The following is a 16,116-nucleotide window of genomic DNA, read 5'->3' on the forward strand; positions in this document are numbered from 1 at the left end:
ATTGTTGAACTAGGATGGGAAGAGGCAAGTGAACTAAAGCAATTAGAAGTGGACTAGAGGCAAGGTGAAGAAGATGATATAAACTTGAGAACTAGATCTATTCTCACCCATACAGATAATTGTTTAAGAAGAAGGAATATGAAATTTGTCATTGAAAAGAAAACTGCAAAGCCCCCAAAAGTGGTTTCTTTCTCTAAATCATTAACCTCCGACATCTCAATTTTGTCTCATGTTGCAGGTAACACTCTGACTCCCAGTAAGAAAAAAAAATAATAGCACCTCCTAAACAAATCATAGCCCCTAAAACTTGGTCTAAGGCTAAATTTGAGGCACTCATGCAACAGGAGATTCAGAAGGAGAAAATGATGACTCAAGGACAAGGTCGAGGAGAAGAGCTCACCTTCTTGGATACTCAAGATGGTAATGTGTAGTTAATAGAGGATCCTAAGTTAGACCAGCCTAATTTCATGACTCCTCCTAGAGGAAATCAAAGGATGATAGTTAATCCTACCATTCCATCATGGTTGTCTAATTTAATCAACAAGAAATGAAGCCTTCAACTAGTGTCTACACCAGTAAAAGATATCGTCACCAAATATGCAGCCCATAGTTTTAAAAGTAAAAAGATGAAGAGTGATGCACATTTGATCAAGAACCTAGTGACTAGAAAGGTAATGGTAGAGGTGGCTACCTACAAATAGAAAGATGAGTTTGGGGAAATTGATGTAGAAGGTTTTAAAGTCACCACTGTAGAATTGGGGGCCATCACTAGAGACACTGGTAATCACTTCTTTAATTTTTTTTTAGATCACATGCTAACTCCCTTTTAGAAAAGAAAGAACTAAAGGGGCTAGTAATCACTATGGCTGCTTATATAGACTCCCTGATGAATTTGGGCACCCTTCCATTAGTTCAGACTCCACAATCTTTTGATCCCAATTCATCAGACAGACAACAATTGGTTAAGAAAATGCAAAGGGGTAAATTACTCTCAGATGCAGTACAAGAATGGGTGGGATCCATAGTAAAAGAAGGTAGTAAATTTATTCTAGATTTTGCTACCACGTACCCCTAAGGGGAGTTTTTGTTAGGTGAAATTCAAACCCTTGTGCTAGTGTGGGAGGCTAATTAGAATCAATGCCAAGCTATTGTGTTCCAAGTCTATGAAATTAAAAAATATGTAGTGTTGAATTTTCTAAACAAGAATCCAATGAAAACTATAGACTCGTGCATGTTGTTCATCCTCAAAAGTAATATGGGTTGGAAGGAGTTGATTTACAAAGGATCCATTGAAGAAATGTGATCAGTGGAAGCTAAAATTGTTAGGATGCATAAAGAACTCCTAAAAGATATGCAGATTGTTAACCCTATGGGAATCCTATAGTTTGAAGATGGAAACATGAACTCCAAGTTTTCAACCAAAAATTTCATTGATGTTGTGATAGGAATTAGGGACAACAACACACCTACTTTCGAAGACTTCACCACCCAAGCCAATATTGAGTCAATATTATATTTGAACAAGAACCTCATGCTAAGACAAAGCCACAAGAATAAAGAGCTTAAGTGGCAAAAGGATGCTTGCAAGTCAAAACTACTTAGCTTGAAAAATCCTCACTCTCATGCAATGCAACAATTTACAAATGCCTTCAAGAGCTGGAAACTAATCAAGCAGACCATGGTGGATGGAGAGAAGGTTGGAAAACGTGTTTAGTTGAAGATAGTTACCTTTTATTTTTATTTTTAAATTTTTTTAAAACTATTTCTTTTTCTCGTAATTGTTTTCGACCGAAAGGATGGGATTTAATTGAGGCCTTTTTGGGTTTGTAAAAAACTATAAATGTTGGAGCATTTGGCTAGAACAAGGTTATATTTTCAGTAACCTAAGAATACTTTGATAAAGTTAGTACTATTTTAAGTTGATTTTATGGAAATAGCAATAGACAGATAGTAATATATATGAAGATCCTCTCTTAATGACTTTGTGTTGGAGAAGTCTTTTTGAATATATATATATATATATATATTGTTGTGCTTTAAAACTTAGCATTTGAGGCAAAATCAGTCATGGTTACTTTGTGGGTTGTGATGGTTAATCTTGTATGATATCTGATGCTATTTCTTTCATTGTTTGTTTATATTTATCATTTCCCAAGTTTGGTTTGAGTTGTTGTAAAGTTTAAGTTCATAGTTAAATCTTGCTTACTTGTGGAAAGACTATGAGCTTTTCATTTATTGATTTTCTAAATATGTGATCTATTACCTCAATACCCATGAGTAGATGAGTGTCCCTGAAGAACTTTTTGGCAAAAGTGTGCATTCAGTTAATTTTGATCTTTTTTAAATTCATTGATAAATTATTTCTAAAGGGAGTTGTACTTATAAAAATTTAGAGGGAAACGAATAATACAACATTTACCCAACTATTGTGAACTTTATTGAATTTCACAACCTTGGGCATAGATTGGATTTTTGTTTTAGTAGGAAAAGACAATTTCTTCACCAACAATAGGTAAGATAATACAAAGCTTTAATGCTTTTGTAACAAAGAAGTAACAACAATACATGTTGGAGATGGGTCCTTCAAAAATATGGAGGCCACAAATAAAAAAGGGCAGAACATAGATTCAAAGAGGATAAATCATCATCTTTTCCAAGTTCGCAATCACATATGCAAAGTAGAAAATTGGCAAAAGGAAAATATTTCACATCCGCAAACCTGTAACTACTCAAAGACAAGATGATATTCATAGCTCTAGCAGGTGTAAAAGGGCCACAAGTTGTAGCCCAATATTTGCAAGGAACATGAAAGACTAGCAAGACCCACGTTTGGATTTTTCTGAGAAGTTTATTCAATAGAGTGGAAGTGCAAGAAAATTCCAACCTACAAGAAAGATGAGTCTCGACCTTCATTTTATGTGAAAGCATACACAAAGCTTTGTATAGGCTGCATTTTTCTACAAAAAAGGAAAAATCATTTCGGGCTTGAAGGGTTGGTTTCCTAGTATGTGCAGGGTGTTTAATAGACAAACAACTATAGTTATGCCAAGTGCAAGAAGTGTAAGATTTTATCATTTTTGCAAAGTCCATTCATAAGTAAGCTCCCAAACATAGTGTAACAATAAATAGGTAAATTTCACTAACAAATGGCTTACTTGCGGGTTGAGAAAATAGCACAAATGGAGCAAAATCTTCAAAAGTCTTCTTCAAATGACCTCCTCAAAGTGGTTAATGGAGCAAACAAAGATGCAGTCAAAAACTGATAGAATTTCCAATTTTGTGCAAAAATGTTAGTGCATCTAGTTTGCAAGTTGAGGAAAGAGGTTTTACCAACAAGGGAAAAGTGATTCAGTGACTTCATGTGTAAAGCATCGTAATTTTTTTTTGTTTGCTAGGGTTTTAAACAAATTCCTTATTTATTTACTGATTACTGCTTCAAGTGCCATAATATTATTCATTAATTTTTTTTTGGTATAATTTAAATTTTGATTCTTTGTCTTTATACGAATCATCGCTCCGATTAGAATCACAGTTTATAATATATTGCTACACTTTAATTTTTGTCCTTTGCATCATCATTTTTTGTCGTTATCCTTAGTTAATTATTGTCTTGTCTGTCATATAATCTTAGGCTTCCTATAGAAAATCATTAATTCTTATGGTCAAGACGTTTCACTTGGTCTTCAATATCTTCTCTATGGTTAAATTTTGTCTGGGATCTCCAATTGTAAGAATAATAAAAAACAACAAGATACCTTATAGATATGTGGTTTTCCCAAAGCCACTCCCAATCTCTATTCCATTTAGTACAGAAATAAGACTGATTTTGTAGAAAATGATTTTGCCAATAGTTATTATATGTTACAATTTGATAAATGTTTGTGTTGACTTTGTTATATTGTTAACATTTGTCATCTTAGGTAGTGCATGTTATCAAATTGTTATGGGTAGTTAGACCAATAGTTGTGTTTCAAATAGTTTATTTATTGTTGGCTTAAGGTAGTTGGTGTATGATAGGTTCCCCCTATACCAGTAAGTACTATATTGACTCTTGAGTACTAATGACAAAATAAAAACATAATTCTCTATATTCTTTGGGTAATTGTTCCTTACTATGAACTACAATTCCAATCATCTTCTATACTACAACTTGTGGTTTGATAGTTTAGATTTTATAGTTACATGCCTCAGTCATTTTAGATCTACTATAAATGAGATCCACGAATTGAAATCATAGTAATCCAGCTAAGAAGATAGTATAGTTTTCAATGTACTCTTATCCACCATGTTTAGTATTAAGGCCCATCAAATTAAAAAGAATTAAATGTCAATTGCTAAGGGATAATTATAAAATAGAGAGAAGATAGAATATATCCCAATCATTCATGTTAATATTAGAATGTATCAAAGAACAAAAACTTGGAAAATAAAGCACATGTGAAAACCTCCAAAAATAACACAGAATAATTTAAAATATACCATTGCTTTCATCTTCAAAGCAAATGTCTTGGCATCATATGGATTCGCCTTCATATCAGTAATGAGATTGGGGAATGAGTAAGGGATTTTTAATCCTTCTGGAAGTGCTTTATTGTTTTCTTGCAAGAGAAGTTGGTATATGTCTCTTCCTATTCTTTGCAAAATGCCACATGCTCTAGGTTTAGATTCCAATAAGTGCAAAAGTCCCAAGATAAAAACAAATTGATCATTCCTTATTATAGTTATGTGAATAGGGTTGGTATTTTAATTTTATATTAATTTTTTATATCAATGGATATTCTTAGTACATCTTAAGTAGCAAGGGAACTTAGAAAAATATTACCTATTCCAATGAACAAGAAGACTACCAAAAGCTAGTTAAGTCTAACAAAATTTAAACATCTACCTAAAACAAAAGAACCATTTGAGACTAAGAGCACAAATAGTAAAATGACCTATTGAGTAAAACATTTAATATGATGAGCATTTGCATCTTAATCTATTACTACTAAACCTAATCAAAAGAATCCATAAAGCACCTAGAGCATACCAACAACAAAAGTCATAAAGCATGAAAAACTTAATGAGTATCTATGTGTGTAACAATCATAGTGGATAAGTAAAGAATAAAGAGATAATCCTATGGTTGTTAACAACTTTTTGAGTTGACACATAACAATGGTAGTAGAAGATCAGAAGGATATGGTTACATGAAATTAGTCTAAGGGTGACTTCAAAAGGAAGAACTTGGTCCAATGAACAAGAAAATAGTGTCAAAAGCTATTCAAAGCCTAATAGTTTAAGCATCTAACTAAAATGAAAGCACTATTGTATATATATTAAGACCACAATGGCATTAAGTATGATAGACTTAATTTTCTATGATAGTTTATAGATCTACCCAAATGAAAGACCTGTTACATATGACACATTAAGAGCATAGTTATTGAATGGTGTTTAGCATGAAATATTCAATACTATGACCATTTGTTGCTTAATCTATTTAGAATTAGATTATTAGATCTAAAAAAGTCATAAAGAAACTAGAGCATGTTAGTAAGAGCAATCATTAAGCATGACATAATTAATTTTTATGTGTGTGCTATAAAAGTCATAGTTGATAGATAAAGAGATAGTCCCATGACTATCAACAAATTTTTTAAGTTATGCATAATAGTGGTAGTCGAAGATAAAAAGGGAGATCAGCTTGAAAAGGAAGAGTTCAACCCAATGTAGAAGAAGACTACCAAAAGACAGTCAAACTCATAATTTAAGCATCTCCCTATAATAAAAGCAATACTACAGATATATTAAGAGTAGAATTAGTAAATGGCCTTTAACCTAAAATATTTAATATCATGAGCATTTCCTTCTTAATCCATTCAAAATGTAATAACCTACTAAACCTTATGCAACTACTACAAACATTATTCAATTACAGTAAATAAGTAAAGAGTAAAGTGACAGTCCTATGGATGTTGACAACTTTTTCAAGTGATGCATAACAACAGTTGGTAGATCAAAAAGGTATGATGATATGAAATTAGTTTAAGGGTGGCTTCAAAACAAATAATTTAATCCAATGAACAAGAAGACTACCAAAAGCTAGTTAAGTCTAGAAAAATTTAAGTATCTACCTAAAATAAAAGGACCATTTGAGAGTAAGAGCACAAATAGTCAAATGAAATCTATGAGAACTCATCTTCTTTGATGAATTCTATTGTGTTTGATTCATTTATTGTGACAGTAATCTTTTTTAACATCTATCTATGAGTTACATTGATGTATTTTTTTAGGTTAAGTAATTTGTGAGGACATATTGTAATGATTCACAGGGAATAATTTTAGTAATAGCTTTCGTTTAGCATTGTCTAAGGTTCATGATATGTTAAGAAGAGTTTAAGAATTTCCCTTCATGCTCTTAAGTTAAGTGAGCTTAATTCTTAGGTTTTGCAAGCAAATTGTAATAGGTCTTCCATCTAATACTTGAGAAGGTCTGTCAACTCTTAGATATATGCATGTATTGGTAGAAAATATTTTATTTCTCATGACATATCTAACAATATTTTGCTATCATTTTTAAATATTGTCCAAAACAGGCCCATGTACCATTTGGAATGGTAAGTGTATGGAAGTAAGCTGGTTTTCAAACAAACTGTCACAAATAATTAGCCAAATTGAAACCCAAAATAAAAATTTGGCATACTTATAAACAAAGCATGTGGTTTAAATTCATTGTAGGAATAAATACCTTGTATGGTGCTTTTCTTGTGCTCATTACATCATTTTCATTGAAAATTGGAACTACACATAGTTCTAGCAAAGAACCTATAGTTTCACTCAATTTTTTTCTAAACTCTAAATCCTCAAATTCATTATCAGTTACAAGAAGTTCAAATGATGCAACATCCAACTGAATGATAGCAAGAAATACTTTAATTTTTGTAAAGTATTGAAATAAAATTTCTTTCCTATTTATCTCCTAAGAAAGTATATTAAGTGTTAGAAATATGGAAATCATAAATAAGATTAAGCCTATTATAAACCTAACTAAAAAATATGGAATACAGAGCCATAAGACCACTTTACTCAACAACAACACATGGTTTTCCATCAAGTTCCACCTATGGTTTATGGAGGTCTACAAAACTATTCAATATTGTAGACATCAATATCAATATAATAGAGTATTATCAAGTCATGGATAACATGGATGCCAACACAACCACATTAAATATGAATATGAGAATTATATAGGAAAGAAAAGCATGTTGAACAAGGTTAACCATGCATTTCAACACACATTCAAATATTTGTTTGAACATGTAAGAAGAGTTACTACACTAGTGATTGAAACATTGTTTCAACCAAGTAAATACACTTTGATCCATGTCACAAACAGTATCACTCTCTCTTGATGAGTTATCTAATCTTATTTGAATAAAAGAACCAAGATTTGATTTTAAATTCTATCTTTTTGAGGTGATTCTAGAGCATTATAAACAAATAACTCTGGAGGACATTTCTCCCCTCTTTCCTTAGTGATGTGTTGAACATCCAGCAAAAACTTGTCATACTAATCATAGAGATCAAAAAAATAGTGAAGCCTGTTCTTTTTTCCTCTTGCAAGTTCTCCCAATTTAGTTGCAATAAAAGGGTGTCCTCTTTGCCTATCTTTGGCATCTTCTTTGGTCTCTTTTGAGTTCCTTCTCCTCTACCTTGTGCAAGCTTTGAGGTGTTGATCACTATAAGATTTATTATTATTTATTATTAGGTAGTGTCATTAGCCCACTCACTGCAGTACTCAAATGACTGCTATTTTGGAGCAGCAGCACATGATCATTGCCTATATTCAAGTTCAATAGATAGTTATTCTGTGAAAGAATCATAGTGTTATCTCCATTACATTCTTGCACTAATAGACTTGTATCAACAACCCAACTAAGTTATCATAATATGATGTAATAGACCCTTATAATACACATATAGTCCTTCTCTTCACCAAATATTAGAAAGAACCAATAAATCAAAAAATACATTTCATATAGAAATAATGAATCTTAGAAGCTATTGAATCTCACCCCCTTCACCACTAATCATTATTGATTTCACATATGTATCAGATTTAATTACTAAAGTGTATCAAATTTCCACAATCTATACTAGATAATTATTTTCTCTTCTTGAGTAGACTATGAGATAGTTTTTAGTATCAATGTTGATCATAGTACATGATTCATAATTAGAATGCCTTTTCTCATGATGTATAAGACATCCTAAAGTATGATTTGAAATGTCAATGCTAAAAACTATCACAAAAGCGATCCCAGAATAGAAATTTACCATATTTGACATTATCAAAGAAGACAAGTTTTAAAACCCATTAAAGAGTTGAAGCATAAAATACAATTGCATCTTTACAAATGATGCAACAATGGTACTTAGAATAGATGAACAATGAAATAGTTCTTAGGTCTCATTTTAATGGAAGTGTAATTACAAGAAATTATTTCTATGCAAAGGTATATATAATACTACAACTATTTAATATTTTTATACCTTTAGAGGCTACCTACTAATATGATCTAAATTATGTGACTTTGTGAGGATAATATCTAGAGGCAAACATGAGAAAAATGTGGACTCTGGAGTATGAAATAGTGTTCTCAAAATAGTGAACTACAACTATCATGTGCAACTTTATAATTGATTAATTTATCAAGAACATATATGTCCCCCAAAGGAAAACAAGCACAAAACAGAGTAAGAAAACATCTATATATGCACAAAAAAACCAAGTATAATTTAATAACTCTTCCATTCAAACATATGTAGCAATGGATAGGCACAAGTTACCTACCTTAGATAGTGTGTCCAAGTCTTGAGTCTATAAATTTTTGGGGCCACCATCTCCAAGAGTGTAATACAAGACATTGTCACTAAGTTCCTTAATACAATTGATTAAAAGAAAGAATTGCATTTGCAATCTTTATTAGTTAGTTTCCTAGCTCTCACAAGCATCAGAATATTAAAATTTTGTGCTTGGAAATAAAAGGAATTTCTCAACAGAAATAAAAATCTTATCGGAGTTTTCTTGTATGTATGAAGCTAGTATAGAAGCCAATACATTATATAGACAAACCTCAATCCACCAGCAAAAAATGCTCACCTAGTTCCCTACATGAAAGCTGGTGAAAGCATGTGTTGGACATGATTTTAATTTTTAACAAAAATATGGCGAGTTTTAAATTTAATGTTATAATGAATTCAATCGTATAATGAATCTAGAATTGTATTATAGGTGTTGAATTCAATGCTATAATGAATCCTAAAGAAAAATAGTGGAGAATCATCAAAGAATCTCAATAAAAATTGATTTTAATATATTTTCTTGGCCCATATCCTCCCTCATTCTAGTTCAAACCACTTTGCAGTTTAGCTGAATATCATTGAGGATTCACTCCCAAAACAATGTCCTTTCAAGTTTGAAAAATGTGGGTGATGGATGAAAACCTGATGAATAAAATAGAATAGTTACTGAAGGAAGCAGAGTTATCAGGATCAAAATTATACCGCTTGGTAACTAAGCTAAAAATGATCAAGCATTAATTGCTAATTTGGTAATAGTTTTTAAGAAAAAAAAAGAATAGAGTGGGAAATTGAGGAGCCTTAAAGGGTAGTGATTGATAAAGGAATGGACACATAACTCTATCTCAAAGAAAAGAAACTATTAGTTGGTTAGGAAGCTATCCTTGGTATGTTATTTTGAGCTTCATTTGGTTTCGAGAATACTTTTATATTCTCTACTTAACAAGGCCAACCATATGAAGGTGGAAGCTCATCTAGCCTCACCCCCCCTCCCCCTAACATCAATCTAAATTCCCCATTATCATGAAATTACATACATCATTCAATCATTCATCCATTTATGAACTATAACATTTAATCAATACAATCACATAACATTTATTTGTATGATATAAAATTCATTAGTACACAATACTAATCAAGACTTCATTAACACATAAAAATATTCATTAACATGAAATAAAAAGCAATACTAATATGCAACATTCATAGATAATTACTTAAAACAACATTCTTTCATTATCCAACAAAGTTTATCAAACAAGGTTTATCAAAGAGCATTTTAAAAAAATCATTTCTTCTTTTTATTTTTGTTATCTCTCTTAAGGTAAAGGCTGATAGGAGCATCAATTTTTGCCTCATTCTCCTCCTCTTGTGGCACACGTAATGTCAAATTATGATGCCTACTCCAATTTTGAGGAGCAAGAGGCTACTGTACTAAAGGGGGCTATGTTGCAATAACATGTAAATGGGTTAAATTGGCATACTCTATTTCTTTTTTTAATGGTTACAACTATTTAATTAACTAGTAGAACATAACATGCATTTTCCTTACCTAACAATGCCACATCATCTACAATAACATTTTGATCCGCTCCCACCTCAACATGTTGAACAATTGGAACATGCTCCACTCCTTCACCATGCTATTCAACATGCTCTAAAATATTCAAAAAAAAGGTTAGACATCAAATTGGAGTTGAAGATGTTAAATTGTATTCATAATTGCATAATTAATTTCCAAAAACAAATTAATACCTCCACCACTATGATGCACATCATGGCCTACGTCACATGCATGTTCTATAATAGGATTTGAAGGCTATAGTGAAATGTTATGCACTTTGGAGCTCAATCTACTCTGAAGTTATTGGATTTGAGTGGTTGTGCCAACTTAGAGAGTCTTCTAGAGTCATTTGGTCAACTCAAGTCTTTGAAATATCTCAACATTGGTGGTTTCCAAAATTTGAGGATGCTCAATGGTGGTTTCAAGGCCTTAAATTCACTCATTGAACTAGATGCACAATATTATGAATCATTAAATGAAGAGGAAATGGACATCTTAACAGAGATCAAAAGTTTGTCATTCCTAAAGATACATGGATCACCATCATTATTTCAATGGTGGACACAAATAGGACAATAGTACCCTTTGATCATGGGTCACACTTATGTGAGTATGAACAACAAGATATGGTGTGGTTATGAATATTATTTTCCTTTTTTAGGCATTTAGCTTGAAAGAAATTTTTGCAAATTTAATTGTTATTCTCTTATTCCATTGTTGGTTCTATCAGGATGATGATGATATAGAATTCATGCACACTCTATTTTATGTTTAAGATCTTGTGAATAGTTTTTTTAGATGGGAGGACAAAAAGGGAATGGGTTACTACCAGGTTCTAGAGTTTGCTATGGAAAATACTGACAACATGAGTAAATGGGTACTAAATTTTTGTAGAATGGGCTCAAATGATGAGGTTTCCAGGCTTAAAAATGTTTTGCATATTGGAAAAACAAAATATTTAAGCAAGAATTCAAAAAATAGATTTTACAACATGAATTCGAGACACTCATTTGAAAATTTGTTTAAGCTAAATTAAAGAAAGAGCTTCAATAGCTTGTATACAGGGAAACCATTTTTGAAAATGTTTGAGCCAAAAGAAAACCAAAAAAAGGGCTCTTAAGGCTCTAAAAAATCCAAAATTCCTTCCTTAATTTTGTAGTAAGTTCACAAGGTAATAAACCTCTTTGCCTTGGCCCTTGACTTGTACACAAGTGAGCATAAAGTCATTCATCCATACAATTATACCCCAATGAAACTATAGATTAAAAAAAAGGACAAAATCAAAACATCTAAAACATTGCAAAACAAAAAAGTAATTTACTTTAGGTTGGTGTTTAAAATTGAATCGTACATCAAACTTTGAAGAGCATGTTATTGTCAAAATGGTAAACACAAAATTGTCGACACAATAAATATTGAATAGATTCAATACTAAAAAGGCTAGAACAAAAATACAGCCAAATATTGTTTTATACCTGACCAAAAAAGATATAAACAATTGCATTTGCCACATATATGCAATAGCATTGTTGGATGTGTGTTGGGCATGTTCCATTTAGACTGCATACACATCCACCATTAGTGGGACACCTTTTACAGACACTTTTTTGGCCATTTGTATTGTAAAAGCACTTGATGGTTTCACTTTCCATATTGATGTGCCTATGCTAATTGAAAATGAATGATTTAGGGTTATGCAGAAGTGAAACAATCTAATTGTATAATAACAATTGAGTTTAAATAGTGAGTGTGCTTTTTTTCTTGGTTTTTTCCCTAAAAGGCATCCCAAAATAAACAATTGTGTTAAATTGTGAATCTACAATTGTTTTCTCTCTATTGATTTTAAGATTTTGTTAGCATTTTTTCTCCTGTATTAGTTTATCAGTATCAATTATCTTCAAGCATATGTAAAATGCAAAGTTTCTTCAAAAAATGTGGGAATGGGTAGGAAATGTCTAGGAAATGTCCCCATCCCATCCTTATTTTACAAAAAAAATTGGGGCATCCTCACTATCCTCATTTTATTTAGGGGCTTCCTAGGTACATTAGGGGGTGACCAGTAATGCCAGTTGTCTCTAGGAGTAACATATCGAAGCACATTTTAGTTACTCTTCCTTAGTTGATCACCTATTTGGTTAGGACATGCAAGCAATAGATTTGGAAAATATTATGAAAATGGTGGTTGCTACGAAGGTCTATGTGGCAATAGACCATCATTACTCGTGCTCACAAAATTTGCAAACTAAATAGCCCATATCCAAGACGTCTTCATCTTATTTCATACATTGTACAACTTGTTCAATATTAAAAACTACATATAAAAAGTTGGCATGCTATAGTCATTAGACTGCAAAATAGAAGTTAAGTCATGGTTGGTAAGAAATATCATTATTATTATACAAAAATGCATCAATCCTACCCAATACAAATAATTCATAGAACAATCTCATCTATTGGTATCCCAACTAAGGTCAAACTGGAACATACCTAATTATCTTTTTACCTTACTGTTAACAAGCTAAATAATTGGAAGGGACATCTTAATAGTAGTCCAACATTATATGACATCAACATGTTGATATTTTATAAACAATGGAAAGAGGATACTAGATATGAAAAGACTCCTAAAAAACTAGGAATCATCTAACTCTAGAAAAAATAAGAATGACTACTCATTAGATTTTGATAGATCAACTTGAACAAAATATAATCACCTACAAACTAGTTATAAATTCAAGGCCTTCACTTTGAAAGAGAGGACATAGAGCTAAAAGCTAGTCTCTTATTTAGAAAAGTGATAAATTTGCTAACTTTATTTTTCTTTAACAACTAAAAATTTTGCAATTGTTTGTCATAAATAATTTTTAGTTTTCTTCACTACTTTGCAACATTAGTTAGATAGTATAATTGGTTCTCAAGTAGAGAGACTCTTGTGGAAACATGTACTTAAAAAAAAAGATTTTATGGAAACTCCTTGTCAGGATTTTTAGAAACATATTTAGATCTAAAACTGCCAACATTTATATCTCCAAGTGAAGTAACCTACCCTTCAAAAAGATGTATATTTTGGGCAATGTTCAGCCTTGTATTAATTAGAGGTTGACCTTGTATAAATTAATTTTGAATCTCTGTTGGGTAACATAATTCCCACCACAAAAATAGAGGATACCAGGCCATAATTTCTTGTGATTCAAAAGTTGAACACTACAAGTTTACAAGCTTTAAATCTTTATTAGCAAGTTAGAAAACACATTTTCTTAATTTGTCCATGTTTATAGAAGTGAGATCTAAAATTTCCCATATACATACTCTAGCAAAATTTTGGATGATTAGGAGAGCTTAAAAAATTCTAATTTTCTTTTGTATCACTAAATTACTTGTTTTTATTTTAAAAATTAAGAAAAATATCAATGCAAATAATCTTTTTGTTTTGTATATTTGTTATTTTCACTTGAAGGTTAACATTTTCCTTTAGATCTCACATGTATTCAAGATAGTTTGACGTTAAACTCTTTTTTTGCAAAGGCATTTGGTCTTTTCTTTATTTTTTGTAGATCTTCTATGGTATCAAGTTATAAAATATTAAAACCTTGAAAATGCAAACCAATCAAAATACTATCTATATGAACTCAGAGTTAGGACTCATGCTTCTTTTGACTTTGTGCACAAACTTAATAAACATTTCCTCAAAATAAATATTTTGGTTATCAATCCATTATTTAAGAGAGCACAGCAAAGATCTCACAATATGAACAGTTGTGAATTAATTTCATCACTCTCTTAGTTAATTCCTTGTTCTTTATTTTTGTTAATGCTATAGAGACACTGAACGATCAAATTTGGAAAGTTACTCTTGAATTTTTTAGTTGTATTTTTCATTTCTTTTGCACGATGCTTATAATTGAATTGAGTTGGAGGCTCTGGTGAATATGTGATCTAAAAGTACCATCTCTTGATTTCGTGAAACAAATGAAGCATATCTTGTAGGTTCATGGACTAATCAACATGGATTTGAAAGTCCACATTGAAGAGGTAAATGGAAGAAACTTGGTTACTATGAAAGTAAATTTGATGAGGCTCAAAAAATAAATAAAGAGAAGATATATAATAATGCCAACACATTCCCTTGGGAGAGAAGTCCTATACAGGTACTGTTGGACTAACCGCCAATGTTCCCCTTTGAGATTTGTGACATGTCTTAACCGCATCCTATGTTGTATAGGTCTAGTGGTTGTATTAGACATTAATAGGTCAATTTTTTGGTGCAACGAAAACTCTATCTTGTAACAAGTGGTATCAAAGCTTGGTCATAGGTTCAAATCTCCTCAAGTAATGCTAAAGGGGGATTTTTGGACTAACTGCCAATGTTCCCCTTCAAGATTTATGACATGGCTTAACCGCATCCTGTGTTGTGTAAGTCTAGTGGTTGTATTGGGCATTAACAAGTTGATCTTTTGGTGCAACGAAAACTCTAGCTTGTAATAGGTACCCCTCGTATAACATTCTCCAACAAAGAGGATAGTGTGACTATTCATCTACCTAATTGTGTGATGGGTCTTGTGTTGGACATGTATGATTTCAAGAATGATATTTTTCTTTACCATTCCTTTAGAGGAACCTACCTGGGCATCACATCTTTTATGCCTACTATCAATACATTAAAAGAGATTGCATCATTTCTGGCAGCCAATCCATCTAAAATCATAATAATATTCATTGAAGACTATGTCAGATCATCCAAAGGGCTAACCAAAGTCTTCACTACAACTGGGTTCATGAAATACTTGTTTCTAGTCTCAAGAATGCCAAAAAATGATGGAGATTGTCCTACCATGAATGACATGGTTTCCAAAAATCAGTGCTTTATTTTTTTCACTTATCAATAATCAAAAGAGGCCTTTGAAGAAAATTCTTACCAATTAAATTATGTAGTTGAGAATCAATATGGTAATATTGGTTTGTCAAATGAAAGTTGCACAAACTAAATTGAATAAAAAAAATTGACTTCAACAAGCCAGTCCCTCTTCTTGGAGATTTTTCCCTAACAATCTAGTGCCACATAAGCCTACACTATCAACTCTGACTAGCTTTAAAAACATATTTAGTGTGTGTTATGAGAACGTAGAAAAATATAAGCTAACTTCTTAGTACTAGATTTCTACAAGATAAGCAACGGGGGGTGCATTTCAAGATATGGATAGGTTGAATGGACAACTGATCAATGGTTGTAGTGATGTTACCATATGCCAAGTGAATGAAATGTTTGGTGTAAGAGATACATCAAGTGATAATAAATCAAACACATATGGGAGTCCAAGTAGATTTACCTTTGGTCAATCTAGAAAACCAATGCCTCAGTGGCTACTTATGTTGAATATTTCATTCCTCTTACTATGATTCTCTTCTTGCTACACCAAATGCATCTTCCCTATACTCTTTAGGCATAAAGAAGATGCATTTTTTTTGTGATGTATATGTAAATCCAATGCTCACACATAATGAATTTTGTGATCTTAAGCCCAATTTTCTAATTAAGTATTGTATACAGGAAAATTGCCAAATTTCAGTTCCATCTACAAACTAGGACATGCATCATTCAACCCTGGATACTATTGAAATTATCCTACAAACCTTGTCAATATTTTGAATCAATAAACTGAGTTGGGAAGTTTTTTACTTTAGAAATTTATTGCCAAGTTATT

The 16,116-nt window shown here is 31.7% G+C and overlaps 1 pseudogene; it reads left to right on the forward strand.

Moving 5' to 3' along the window:
* The window catches only part of LOC149532651 (PI-PLC X domain-containing protein At5g67130-like), a 53,320-nt pseudogene extending 37,465 nt beyond the window's left edge, over positions 1 to 15,855 (forward strand).
* Positions 15,856 to 16,116: the final 261 nt, after the last annotated feature.

The sequence above is a fragment of the Cupressus sempervirens genome, chromosome 10, assembly GCF_028749045.1.
Source record: "Cupressus sempervirens isolate cs-2001-9-10 chromosome 10, ASM2874904v1, whole genome shotgun sequence".
Taxonomy (NCBI): domain Eukaryota; kingdom Viridiplantae; phylum Streptophyta; class Pinopsida; order Cupressales; family Cupressaceae; genus Cupressus; species Cupressus sempervirens.